Source organism: Anabrus simplex, chromosome 1, assembly GCF_040414725.1.
Source record: "Anabrus simplex isolate iqAnaSimp1 chromosome 1, ASM4041472v1, whole genome shotgun sequence".
NCBI lineage: Eukaryota > Metazoa > Arthropoda > Insecta > Orthoptera > Tettigoniidae > Anabrus > Anabrus simplex.
In genome coordinates this window covers 270,617,068-270,632,169 of record NC_090265.1, presented here as the reverse complement: position 1 = coordinate 270,632,169, position 15,102 = coordinate 270,617,068, and positions in this window count along the sequence as shown.

The following is a 15,102-nucleotide window of genomic DNA, read 5'->3' as shown; positions in this document are numbered from 1 at the left end:
ATAAATGTGGATGTTTGGCGATGAGGGGAAAGCTGGTGAATTATAATATGCAGCCGTCAATAATGTAGTCGGTAAAATTTCGTATTCCTTCAGCGGATTTGAAAATCGACGTCCTAGGCGAATGGGATGCAATTTACAGCACCCCCTTAAAACATGCAGGTTTCTCGTCCAGGTGCCCTAAACATTCGGTACTTTCTAATACTTGGAAATTCCCATTCGTTTCCCGATGAAGGAAGACAGGTGACAACAGTTAGCTCCATAAAGAAAGTGCTGTGTAAGTGAGTGCGCGTGCTAGCCTTGTCATCGATTCTTGCTGCTCTGGAAGTAATTTCCTGCTGGTTGCTTCTTGTCACCCACACTCTGCATTCTCACGACAAATATTACGACGCGGACAACTGAGACAAATTGTACGCGAAGTCATTGTCTTCAGGTTCCTCCCTTGTTTTTCGTTCTCTCTATAGAAAGTCTTACTCTTGATTAAGGTGGAGCTCCGAGGGAAGAGGAAGTGCCCTTAAAAAGTGAACAGGGAAGCCCTACACGGGGCAGCTGGATTAGGACGAGCGACTGAGCAAACACTGTGCCCTCTTCTTGACAGATCGATACCACAAAGTGAGGTTGTGTTATGTTCCCTCACTTTTCCGCCGTGAGTAGATCTGTGAGATACAGTACAAAATATAGAACTTTGAGTGTTGAGCAAATGTTAGCAGTGCCAAGTTCACTGATTTTCGATATCATTTGTCCCTAATTATGGAGCAAATCTCATCGATATAATAATAATAATAATAATAATAATAATAATAATAATAATAATAATAATAATAATAATAATAATAATCTTTTCCTACCGCTTTTCCCACACCTGAGGGGTCGCGGGTACAAACTGCGTCGTACATGTGGATTTGGCCCGATTTTACGACCGGATGCCCTTCCTGACGCAACCCTATATAGGGGAATGTAAGCACTGTTCCGTGTTTCTGTGGTGGTTGGTAGTGTAGTGTGTTGTCTGAATATGATTAGGAGAGTGTTGGCACGGTCACATACACCCAGACCCCGAGCCAGAAGAATTAATCAGAAGCGTTTAAAATCCCCGACCCGGCGGGGAATCGAACCCGAAACCCTTTGAACCGAAGGCCAGTATGCTGACCATTCAGCCAACGAGTCGGATAATATTAATAATAATAATAATAATAATAATAATAATAATAATAATAATAATAATAATAATAATAATAATAATAATAATAATATAAAACGCTGATGTTAATCTTCCACAAAACTCAAGTTCCTGAACTTGAAAGAGTTAAGAGATGTGGTTCACACAAAAGTACCCTAAGTCGTCTGAATAATGCTGAAGAAATCTAGAATTTCTTGAAGCTCAAGTATGCAGTATGTGTTTTATACTGGTATACTATATACTCCGCGTGCATCTCACATCGTCATCACCGAACAAGTCACTATGCGTGTCTGCTCGTTCAAATGAGGCATCAACCAGTCTTTAATGATAATTTATTGGAATTGCAAAAATGTAACACGAGAAAAGGAATACTTGCAAATCTGTAGCTTCAAATTTTCATTACTTAATGAGAGAATATTTCTACAGCTTGCTTTCAGAGCCAGACATACTGTGTCACAGCGTGCTATCTTGGTTTGACTGTGCTGCGCTACAACTTCAGTTTCGCCAGAATAGTTCAGAAATATCCTAAGAATTCAGCGAACTTAATTTCACTCTGGATGTAAAATATAAATCCATCCGTGAAGGAAAAACTCTGAATAGACACCTACAGTCGAGTGTTCAACATAGTGGACATTTGTTAGGAATTCCCGTTTCGGTCCTTCATCCTTGAACTTTTATTAATTGTCGTGTTATCGTTTTCTCGACATGTAGAAAAATGCTTCACATTATTTTGGAGCGAAATGAATTAGTAATTAGTAGTGCTTTCTCTCTCTCTCTCTCTCTCTCTCTCTCTCCCTCCCTTTCTGTATATATGTATACCAGCAGCTACCCGTGGCTTCGCTTGCGTAGATTTCATAATTTCATAATTTGAAACAAGTAATCGTTCCTCGGTACCGTAATATGAAAATCCCTAAATTATTAAAACTCACCGAAAAATTGAGTTTCATTTACGTCAGAACCTCTTTGTAAACCACGTTTGTCGTATTGCCTTTTGGGGCTAGGATTACCATGCGACATAGAACTGTACATGTGAGAAACAGTCTTCTCTCAAGTCGAAAAAATCATGTTTCTTTATTTTTATAGGAGATTCAAAATGCCTTTTTCCACGTCTGTGACATCTCCAGTTTTTTAAATGTAAGTGCCTCCGTAAAAAGAATTTAACCCCTTTATTACACCTTCCCCTACACCCACCCCAATCCAAGTGGATTTTCCGAGAACAAAATAATTCATATTTTTTTATTTTCAAAGGAGGTTCCAAATCCCAATTTTCACGTCTGTAACATCTTCAGTTTTTGAGATATACGTATCCTCATAAACAGAATTCAACTCCATCATCATCATCCAGGTATTCTGCCTTATGGAAGGTCTTGTCATGGGATGAGCCTCTTCCACTTTTGCCTGTCCTGGGCCAATATTTTTCATGTCCGAATATTCCTTGCCTTCGATATTGTCCAATATTTTATACACTTTCCTTCCTCTTCCTCCTTTGCTTTTCACCATTCCTTCTATGCCTTCTTTCAGTAAACAATCCCTCCTCCAGCAATGTACGATCCAGTTCATTTTTCTCCGTCTAATGATTTGCAACATACTTCGTTACTCTCCAACTCTTCGTAATACCTAATCATTTCCCATTTCACTTGTTCTAATCTCCTCCATACCCAGATCTCTAGTACCTCCAAACTTCTCTCATCTTCCTTCCGCAATGGCCAAGTCTCTGAGCCATACAGCACTATGGTCCAAATATAACACTTAGCAAGTCTTTTCCTCTAATCTTTGTTTAGTGGACCAAAAAGTAATTTCGATTTTCTCTTTAAGCCTTCTTTTTCCATGAAAATTCTTTTCTTAATTTCTGTCGTGCAATACATATCATCTCCGATCATACTTCCCTAATAATTCAAGTTACTGACTTGCTCAATTTCTTCGCCGCCTGTACTAACACTAAAACTTCTACCTCTTCCTTCCTCCTACCTCTAACACAAACGCCACTTTTTCCATTAAAACTTTCATTGATTATTTCTTCGAGATACATGTTGAACAGTATAGGTGATAAAAAGCAGCTCTGTGTAACAACTCTTCCTGTTTCAGTTTATTCACTCATCTCATCTCCTGTTCTCACTCATGCTCTCTGGCTTAAATACAAATTCTTTATTAGCCTTCTATTCCTCCAATCAACTCCATGTTTCTTTAGGATTGTCATCAATTTTCGCTATCCAACATAGTGAAAAACCTTCTCAAGGTCAATAAATACCTTCCTGCTTTTTTCTATGTACCTCTCTCCTATCACCCTCAGTATCCCAATGGTGTCTCTCGTTCCAACTCCTCACCTGAAAGCAAATTGTTCTTCACCTATAAAGTTATTCGACTTTCCATATATTCTTCTGCTGAGCGTCCGAAGTAAGACTTTGGCTACATGTGAAATTGGACTCAATGTTCTTCACATTTTTTTACTGTTCTTTTTCTTTTCCTAAGTGATTAAGGTGATTTTACTAAAGTCCTTTGGCCATTTTCCTGTCACGTTGACGCAAGTGTAATAGACAAATATAACTTGGAAAAACCCATGGGTAAATAATGCAAATATCTATTATTATTATTATTATTATTATTATTATTATTATTATTATTATTATTACTTGTGAGGTGTAGCTATGAAGTTGTGTACATCTGTTAGTATTATTATTTACGTAATTGTCTACGAACTTTATTTGGTATAATCTAGATCGTATTATTTGTGAGATTATGTCATGAAACATCTGCTGTATTGTAACTGGAACGCCCGTAATTTAACTTCAGCGAGGAGCATGGGTTGACGCCAAGGCTTGTACGGTCCATGCAAGGAACTGCACAGAGAAGGGTATTTGAATAAGTTCTTTTTAGAATTAAATTTCTTGTTTATTCAAATTAGGCAAAAGTATATCACCTTTTGCAGACGTGAAGGATGGATTTGGGAAAGTCCAAACAATGGTCGGAAAAGACGCTGTCTCTTCGTGTCGGCGTCGGCGATGTCCCGCGTCGTAAGACTCCTTCCCCCTCACCATGGATCTCCCCTCAGCACCATGGCACCACGTTATCCCACGGAGGTTGACGGATCTTGAAGTACCGGTGAGGATCAGTATCGAACCCGAGACTCTGACTCCTGATAATCGTTAGCGTGCAACGTGCAATAATTAATTTAGAATTTAATTCCACTGAGACCCCATGGAGGGAGTAAAGAAGTGTATAGGCATGGCACAAAATGTCAGTGAGATCTGATATGGTACTTCTCTACCGCACTGCACTGAATAGTATTACACAACACAATTAGGATAATCTCCAAGTTCCACAGTTCACCACGAAAGAAAGGGAATAACAAAGTTCAACGTAAATACAATGACAGTCGTTCGATGTACTTGTCGACGTAACTCAAATTAATAGGGCATCAGAGTTTGTAATGAAAAATTAACGCAGTTCAGAAAAATACATTTGTCAACGTTTACGGAATAAATACTGTTACTATTATGTTCCATTTTATGCAAGTCAATAGCAATTAACGATTATTCGCTCGGAGATACATTCTCACTGTAAGTACCCGAAAATAAGATTTAAATAGCCTCGTGCGCGCGTGATAAGGGGCGTGGCTGTCGTGTCCTGCTTACATGAAAAAATTTCGTCAGATTTTCTTATTCATATTTACCTCTCTGGTGCTGCATGCCTCGTGAGTATATATTCCATAGTTCTGACCAACAGATGTCAGTACTTGTATATTGCAAAGAATTTTGTTCCATTGCTAGGGAACAGACATAAGCAAACATCAATGGCTTACTTCTAAAACCTCGTAAGTCCCAATACTCTTCCTACCCATTATATTCCTTAAGACTGGACAGGCTTCCCAGTCACATGTTTATATGCAGCCTATCAGAGTCATTTTCGTTGTGTTCATTTTCCTGTGCTAATATGTAAAGGAAAATAGACCTCACAGTACCGCATTTTAGGGATGCTGTTTGCAAGCGAATTTACACACTCCTACAGTATAATGTACTTAAGGTTCATTTTCCTTTACACACAACTATAGGAAAATGAACACAAGTAAAATTGTTTTGATGGGCTGTAAATTTATGTGTGGCTGGAAGGCGTGACCAGTCTTAAGGTATATAATGGACAGGAAGAGCATTGTGACATACGAGGTTTTAGAAGTAAGCCATCGATATGTTAGCATCCTTGTGGCCATGTGGTCTTTCACATTGTGACTAAAGTGTTTGTTTCTTGGTAAGTGTGTATAAAATGGGTTCTAAAAGCCAATGTGGAGCGAAGAAAAAGCGAAAATTCCATGGAAACAGATATAGTAAGGTGAAAGTCAATGTTAGTTGTGCTGTCAATATAAATAGTGAGACAGGAGGTAAGAGCATCGCACCTCCTCCTCCATCCCGTCTAATCTCCTGGCCAGAGAGAAAGCGTAACCTTCTAGGTGGCCCGCCCCACCCCTTCATGGTGGGGAAGGATAACATCCTCAGACAGACAGTAAGGGAATTATTTGCTAATGCTTCTCAGTCCAAACTTTCCTCTGCAAATATTGAATCGGATAGTTTTAGTGACATTTACAATATCATTATTGACATACTGTAGAGTGCTTTGCAGATATATTACCCGCATTACCTTGCCCTAATTTCTTCAGTAGTAACATAGTTCTTGTAAAATATCTGGAAAATCTGAGATTTGGTTAGGGAATGTCCCTTGTATTGTTCTGCAGCAACTGCAATTATGAATTCCCCAACTTTTCAACTTTCAAACGACAGGGTAAATTCGCTGAAGTGAATAAGAGGTTAGCTTATGCTATGGGAGAGATTGGTTGTGGACAGAGTGAAGTCAAAATATTTTCTACAACCATGAACCTGCCTCAAACTCCTTCACCTCCAGCATATTATAAACGTCAAAGCTCTTTACACTGTCACTCAAGAGGTTGCATAAGAAAAAATGAAAGGTGGTGCAGAAGGAGCGAAAGTAAGGAGAGGGTATGAGTGTGGGATATCAGTGGATGGAACATGGCAGAAATGTGGACATTCATCTCTCTCTGGTGTTGTTTCTGCGATATCAGTTGACATTGGTAAAGTGCTTGATGTGCATATTCTACCGAAATATGTTGTAGGTTGTAGGAAACATTCTACAGATGACAGAAAATTACCGGCATATCTTTCCTGGCTGGCAGACCATGCAGCAGTGGCTCAACTCCTAATATGGAGCCTGAAGGTGCAAAATTAATATTTGGCCGATCCAAGGAGAACAGGGGATTACAATACATCGTGGCTGCTGGGACAAAACCTCCTACGTGAAATATTTTAGCTTAGAATTTTGGCCGATAAGATTCTGTCATCTAAGGTGCAATATTATGTGAAGATGGTCAAAGCAATCTCCTTCTACATAATGTATGTGCTGCGGGTCAGTATATCTCCAAAAATATTATTACATAGGAGGTTTTGTCCCGGCAACGACGATATTCATTTTTATGGAGATAGCGACTCCAAAAGTTTCAGGCTGTGGTAGATTATGATCCATATAATGGAAAAGATATCATAAAGATGGAATGTGTTGGACATTACCAAAAAATAATGGGAACAGCTCTTCAAAAACTGTCACCGGAAAATAAACTGGAAGGTAGGGATAAAATGACAGGGGCACTCATCGATAAGATGCAAAACTATTTTGAAATTGCTTTACGTGCCAACACAAGCAGTTTTCACGCTATTTCAAATGGCGATGGGCACATTGTACCATTTGACAACAACAAAGGACCGTCCCACCCACCATAGGTGTCCTGTAGTAGCTGACAGCTGTTGCGCTTATCAGCGAGCTAAAGCAAATTCATACATACATACATACATACATACATACATACATACATACATAAGTAGTATAATGGGAGAGTTCGGCGGCCACCGCCACCTCCGGCTCCCAGTGGCCACCTCCACCTCCACCTCAGCCAGAGGCCTCCCAGTGGCCACCTCCACCTCAGCCAGAGGCCTCTTCCAGTGCTGCCAACTTAACCTAACTAGCGCGAAATTTGAATTTGTAAACAAAGCCACGTGCTTTTTGACAGCTGACATCGACAACAACGCATCGCTAACCTCAGTACTGCCATCTTGACGGGCCTAAACCTCAGTAGTGCCAACTTAACCTCACTAGCATGAGGTAAACAAAGCCACGTGTTTTTTGACAGCCACGTGCTTTTTGACAGATTTGTAAACAAAGCCACGTGCTTTTTGACAGACAACAACGCATCGCTAACCTCAGTACTGCCATCTTGACGGGAATAAACCTCAGTAGTGCCAACTTAACCTAACTAGCTCGAGATAAACAAAGCCACGTGCTTTTTGACAGCCACATGCTTTTTGACAGCTGCCATCCGCCATCTTTAAACTACAGAGCGCTGTGCTGCCCTCTTGCGTCACCTGTCATCGGCAGTGCTGCCATCTTGGCGGGCCTAAACCTTAGTGCTACCAACTTAACCTCACTAGCTCGAGATAAACAAATCCACGTGCTTTTTGACAGCCACGTGCTTTTTTGACAGCTGTCATCCGCCATCTTTAATCCATAGAGCACAGTGCTGCCCTCTTTAGCTACTTACCTTTGAAATGTGGTGGCGGATAATTTGAAAAATGCTTTTTGACAGCAGCCATCTTGCATCGCAAACCTCAGTGCTGCCCTCTTTAGCTAGATACCTGTGGTAGCAGACAATTCCACGTGACAGCAGCCATCTTTAATCAAGAGAGCACCGTGCTGCCCTCTATGTGGTGGCGGCAAATTGAAAAATTCCACGTGCTCTTGTTTGGAAACAAACTCACGTGCTTTTTTGACAGCTACCATCCACCATCTTTAATCAACAGAGCACAGTGCTGTACTCTTTAGCTAGATACCTTTGAAATGTGGTGGCGGCAATTTGAAAAATTCTATGTGCTCTTGTTGGGAAACAAAGCCACGTGCAGCTGTCATCTGCCATCTTTAATCAATAGAGCACCGTGCTGCTATCATGCGGGCAATTTCATCACCTATCACCCGCCATCTTTAATCTACAGAACACCGTGCTGCCCTCTTTATGGCTACTACCTTAAGCATGTAGTAGCGGGCAATTTGAAAAGTTCTGTTAGCTATCATCCGCGATCTTTAATCAAGAGAGCACCGTGCTGCCATCTTTAGCTAGATACCTTTGAAATGTGGTGGCGGCAAATTGAAAAATTCCACATGCTCTTGTTTGGAAACAAACTCACGTGCTTTTTGACAGCTACCATCCGCCATCTTTAATCAACAGAGCATAGTGCTGCCCTCTTTAGTTTGAAATGTGGTGGCGGCAAATTCCACATGCTCTTGTTTGGTAAACATAGCCACGTGCTTTTTTGACAGCTATCATCCGCCATCTTTAATCCAGAGAGCACCGTGCTGCCCTCTTTATCGCAGTAGATGTAAATTCGTCACCTGTCATACGCAGTGCTGCTATCTTTAGCTAGATACCTTTGAAATGTGGTGGTGGATAATTTAAAAAGAAAAATTCTACAGCAGTCCTCTCTCGACGCTAATTGCATAAGATGGCGGCTATACATGACTCCTTAAGGGTGCTTACGCAAGATGGCTGCTATACACAGGTTCTTATGAGACTCCCTTGGGATGCTTGCGCAAGATGGTGGTTATACAAGGCTCCTTATGAGACACCCTAGTGATGCTTGCGCAAGATGGCGGTTGCTCTTATGAGGCGGCTTAAAGGTCCCTGCACAAGATGGCTAGAGACGCCCTAAGGATGCTTGCGCAAGATGGCGGACACAAGATGGCGGCTATACACGTCTCCTTATGAGACGCCTTAAGGGTGCTTGCGCAAGATGGCTGCTGCTCTTAGCTTAGAGGCTAACGTGTCGTGCTAGTTCAATTCATTAAATTTAGGGCTTAAATGCAAAATGTTAAATATCTCGAAAGCAGTGCACCGTAGAGCAAAACGGACAAAATTTTTCTGCCTAATACCTAGGTTCGCAGTATGAGGAACAAGAAAATCATAGTCTAATGATGGGATCAACGGTTCGGTTCCTACTTAGGCCCTTTGGCATTTGCTCTGTTTTAGCTTGTATTGAAGCGAGTCTTCGTAACATGATCAGGTTTAGCTATGGTAGAGAGTATAACGTGCCGTGCAGGTTCGATTCATTAAATTTGGAGGCTTAAATGCAAAATGTTAAATATCTCGAAAACGGACAAAATTTTTCCGCCTAATACGTAGGTTCGTAGTATCAGGAACAAGAAAAAACATAGTCTATTGATGAGATCAACGGTTCGATTCCTACTTAAGCCCTTTGGCATTGGCAGCTATCTATTTCTACAAGATGGTGGCTGCTCTTATGAGACACAAGATGGCTTGAGACGTCCTAGGGATGCTTACGCAAGATGGCGGACACAAAATGGTGACTATACATAGCTCCTTATGAGACGGCCTAGGGGTGCTCGCACAAGATGGCGGCTACTCTGATGAAGAAAGCTAGCTTAGAGGCTACTGCGCAAGATAACAGCTGCTGTTATGCATGCGGTGGAGGGCAATTTGAAATTCTATGTGCTTAATCAACAGAGCACCCTGCTGCCCTCTTTAGCTGAAATGTGGTGGTGGATAATTTGAAAAATTCTTTTGACAGCTATCATCTTTAAACAAAGGCGACTATACATAGGCTGTTAAGGCCTTATCATTCTCCTCCTCCTCCTCCTCCTCCTCCTCCTTCTACCTCCTCCTCCGCCTCTTATGTCAAGGCATAGCTTTATATCGAACAAGTTTAAACCTGCATCGCGAAGGCAAGCGTGTGCAGCGATAACATTATTGTGCATGTTTAGACTTTCGAAACATAAGAAGAGTAGAATCAAACGCTGTACTCGATACGACATGTGATCAGAACATTGATTGATGCGTTCAGAAAACAAAATAAGTGATCAAGACTAGAATCGAACAATGTACTCAATACATCATGTGTTTAGAATATGTCAGGGGATACGCTTGTTCTAAGAAGATCAGATTGAAACATAACAAGACTAGAATAGAACACTGTAATCGATGTTGTTAACTTCAACATGTGATCAGAACATTGATTGATGTGTTCAGAACACAAAATAAGTGATCATGACTAGAATCGAACACTGTACTCGATACAACATGTGATCAGAACATTGATGGATGTGTTCAGAACACGAAATAAGTGATCAAGACTAGAATCGAACACTGTACTCAATACAACATGTGTTTAGAACATGTTAGGGGGTACCCTCGTTCTAAGAAGATCAGAATGAAACATAACAAGACTAGAATCGAACACTGTAATCGATGTTGTTAACCTCAACATATGATCAGAACATTGTTTGATGTGTTCAGAGCAAAAGTACAATTTTGATGATTTGCGCAGCTAACTCGCTCGGTAAACGATATAGCCAAAGTATAACTTCAAATTATTTACCTTCCATCATTCGTCTTGTGTGTAAAAATCAGTCGAACAAGTTATCGCATAAACATGGCTGAAAAAAAAATCGTGATAGGGTATGGAACCCAGGGGTTACATCTTATCAGAAGGGCAAAAAGGATGAAAGGACTCTTCCTCCTCCTTACCGCACATTCCTTGGCTAAAGGGCTAATGGGCTAAAGGGCTAAAGGGCTAAAGGTGCAACAACCTCATCGATCGCTATCAGCAAGAACGCTTGTACTTTGTTAAGTGTAGAAAATTAATCTTTATTGGTAAATGGTTTTATGTTCAGAACAAGGAATGGAACCTAGGGGTTACGTCTTACCTAATAAAATCCCCGAGGTGCGATGAGTTACGTTTTTCGAACTAGTGTTTGGAACACTGAACTTTTCAAGATGGCAAGAGTGAGGTTAGCAATGTTCTGTTGTTGGATTTTAAATTCCGCGCTACAACATGCATAAGGTGGCAGCCCTTGAGGTTTACTCCCGTAAAGATGGCAAGAGTGAGGTTAGCAATGTTCCGTTGTTGGATTTTTAAAATTCCCCGCTATAACATGCAAAAGGTGGCAGCCTTGAGGTTTACCGCCGTAAAGATGGCAGCAGTGAGGTTAGCGACGCTCCATTGTCCTTCAAAGTGAGGTTAGGGTTCGTCAAGAAGACAGCTGTCAAAAAAGCACGTGGCTATGTTTACCAAACAAGAGCACGTGGTCGTGACGTCACGGTCACGTAATCAATCCTTAGCTCGACGTCGCTAAGAGCAGCATTAGGATTAGCTATGCTTAAAAGTCTTGGGAACAGAGCAACAGTATGAATTGCTATGTTTCAAAGCGTGTACACATCACCTATCGATTTTACATACATCGACCATCGAACTAAACTTCATCCGCTAGATCGTGCTGCTATCTTAGCATGACTTTAAAGTACAATGAATAGCCATGTTTTAAAGCGTGTACACATTACCTATCGATTTTGCACCCATCGACTCTCGTACTAAACTTCTCCCGCTAGATTGTGCTGCTATCTTAGCATGACTAAGATGCATGAACTGAAAGTACGAAGAATAACCAAGTTTTAAAGCGTGTACACATTACCTATCGACTTTGCATGTATCGACTCTTGTACTAAACTTCTGCAGGTAGATTGTGCTGCTATCTTAGCATAACTTATACGCATGAACTTAAAGTACAGAGAATAGCTATGTCTCAAAGCGTGTACACATTACTTATTGATTTTGCATGCAACAAATATCGTACTAAACTTCTTCCTCTAGATTGTACTGCTATCTTAGCATAACTTATACACATGAACTTAAAAGTAGAAAGAATAGCCATGTTTCAAAGCGTGTACACATTACTTATTGATTTTGCATGCATCAAATATCGTACTAAACTCCTTCCGCTAGATTGTGCTGCTATCTTAACACAACCTATACGCATGACCTTAAAGTAAAAAGGTGTGTACACATCACCTATCGATTTTGCATGCATCGAATCTCGTACTGAACTTCGTCCGCTAGATTGTGCTGCTATCTTAGCATAACCAATACGCATGACCTTAAAGTAAAAAGGAATAGCCATGTTTCAAAGTGTGTACACATTACCTATCGACTTTGCATGCAACAAATATTGTACTAAACTTCTTCCGCTAGGTTGTGCTGCTATCTTAGCATAACCTGTACGCATGTACTTAAAGTACAAAGAATAGCCATGTTTCAAAGCGTGTACACATTACTTATTGATTTTGCATGCATCAAATCTCGTACTAAATTTATTCCGCTAGATTGTGCTGCTATCTTAGCATAACCTATACCAATGAACTTAAAGTACAATGATTAGTCATGTTTCAAAGCGTGTACACATCAACTATCGAATTTGCATATATCGACTCTCGTACTAAACTTCTGCAGGTAGATTGTGCTGCTATCTTAGCATAACTAAGACGCATGAACTTAAAGTACAAAGAATAGCTATGTCTCAAAGCATGTACACATCACCTATCGATTTTGCATGCATCGAATCTCGTACTGAACTTCGTCCGCTAGATTGTGCTGGTATCTTAGCATAACTTATACACATGAACTTAAAAGTACAAAGAATAGCCATGTTTCAAAGCGTGTACACATCAACTATCGAATTTGCATGTATTGACTCTCGTACTAAACTCCTTCCGCTAGATCGTGCTGCTATCTTAGCATAACCAATACGCATGACCTTAAAGTAAAAAAGAATAGCCATGTTTCAAAGTGTGTACACATTACCTATCGATTTTACAAGCATCGACTCTCGTACTAAACTTCTTCCGCTAGATTGTGCTGGTATCTTAGCATAACCTATACGCATGGCCTTAAGGTACAAAGAATAGCCATGTTTCAAAGCGTGTACACATTACCTATCGATTTTGCATGCATTGACTCTCGTACTAAACTTCTTCCGCTAGATTGTGCTGACATCTTAGCATAACTTATACACATGAACTTAAAAGTACAAAGAATAGCCATGTTTCAAAGCATGTACACATTACCTATGGATTTTGCATGCCTTGACTCTCGTACTAATCTCCTCCCGCTAGATTGTGCTGCTATCCTAGCATAACCTATACGCATGACCTTAAAGTAAAAAGAATAGCCATGTTTCAAAGTGTGTACACATCACCTATCGATTTGCATGCAACAAATATCGTACTAAACTTCTTCCGCTAGATTGTGCTGCTATCTTAGCATGACTAAGATGCATGAACTGAAAGTACGAAGAATAACCATGTTTTAAAGCGTGTACTCATTACTTATCGATTTTACATACATCGACTCTCGTACTAAACTTCTTGCGCTAGATTGTGCCGCTATCTTAGCATAACCTGTACGCATGAACTTAAAGTACAAAGAATAGCCTTGTTTCGAAGCGTTTACACATTACCTAATGATTTTGCACGAAACGACTATCATACTAAACATTTCCCACTAGATTGTGCTAAAATCATGTAAGTGTGCTGCTATCTTAGCATAACCTATGGATTTTACATGCATCTACTATCGTACTAGACTTCTTCCGCTAGAGCATGTAGCAATAGCGTTTGAGTATCCCTAACCCATGTGCATGAACTTAAAGCATAAAGATGAGCTATGTTCTAAAGCGTGTACACATCACCTATCGATAATGTATGTATCGAATATCGTACTAAACTTCTCCTGCTAGAGCGTACGAGTATCGCTTGTGCGTGCACAAACGTAAAGCATAAAGAATAGCAATGTATAAAAATCTTGTAAACAAAGCAGCAGCATTACGTATAGTTAAGATTAAATGCGTGCACACATCATGTATCCATGACGCACACAGTACTAAACTTATTCCATTAGAATGTACAAAGTTCGCATGTGTTTGTGCTGCTATCTTAGCATAGCCTATGTGAATGAACTTAAAGCTTAAAGAATAGTGATGTATAAAAATCTTGTGAACATAGCAGAGTGTTAACTAGGTAGGTGTAGACATTGAACTTTACATGCTGAGGCAGCATACTACGTGACCGTGACGTCACGACCACGTGCTCTTGTTTGGTAAACATAGCCACGTGCTTTTTTGACAGCTGTCTTCTTGACGAACCCTAACCTCACTTTGAAGGACAATGGAGCGTCGCTAACCTCACTGCTGCCATCTTTACGGCGGTAAACCTCAAGGCTGCCACCTTTTGCATGTTATAGCGGGGAATTTTAAAAATCCAACAACGGAACATTGCTAACCTCACTCTTGCCATCTTTACGGGAGTAAACCTCAAGGGCTGCCACCTTATGCATGTTGTAGCGCGGAATTTAAAATCCAACAACAGAACATTGCTAACCTCACTCTTGCCATCTTGAAAAGTTCAGTGTTCCAAACACTAGTTCGAAAAACGTAACTCATCGCACCTCGGGGATTTTATTAGGTAAGACGTAACCCCTAGGTTCCATTCCTTGTTCTGAACATAAAACCATTTACCAATAAAGATTAATTTTCTACACTTAACAAAGTACAAGCGTTCTTGCTGATAGCGATCGATGAGGTTGTTGCACCTTTAGCCCTTTAGCCCTTTAGCCCATTAGCCCTTTAGCCAAGGAATGTGCGGTAAGGAGGAGGAAGAGTCCTTTCATCCTTTTTGCCCTTCTGATAAGATGTAACCCCTGGGTTCCATACCCTATCACGATTTTTTTTTCAGCCATGTTTATGCGATAACTTGTTCGACTGATTTTTACACACAAGACGAATGATGGAAGGTAAATAATTTGAAGTTATACTTTGGCTATATCGTTTACCGAGCGAGTTAGCTGCGCAAATCATCAAAATTGTACTTTTGCTCTGAACACATCAAACAATGTTCTGATCATATGTTGAGGTTAACAACATCGATTACAGTGTTCGATTCTAGTCTTGTTATGTTTCATTCTGATCTTCTTAGAACGAGGGTACCCCCTAACATGTTCTAAACACATGTTGTATTGAGTACAGTGTTCGATTCT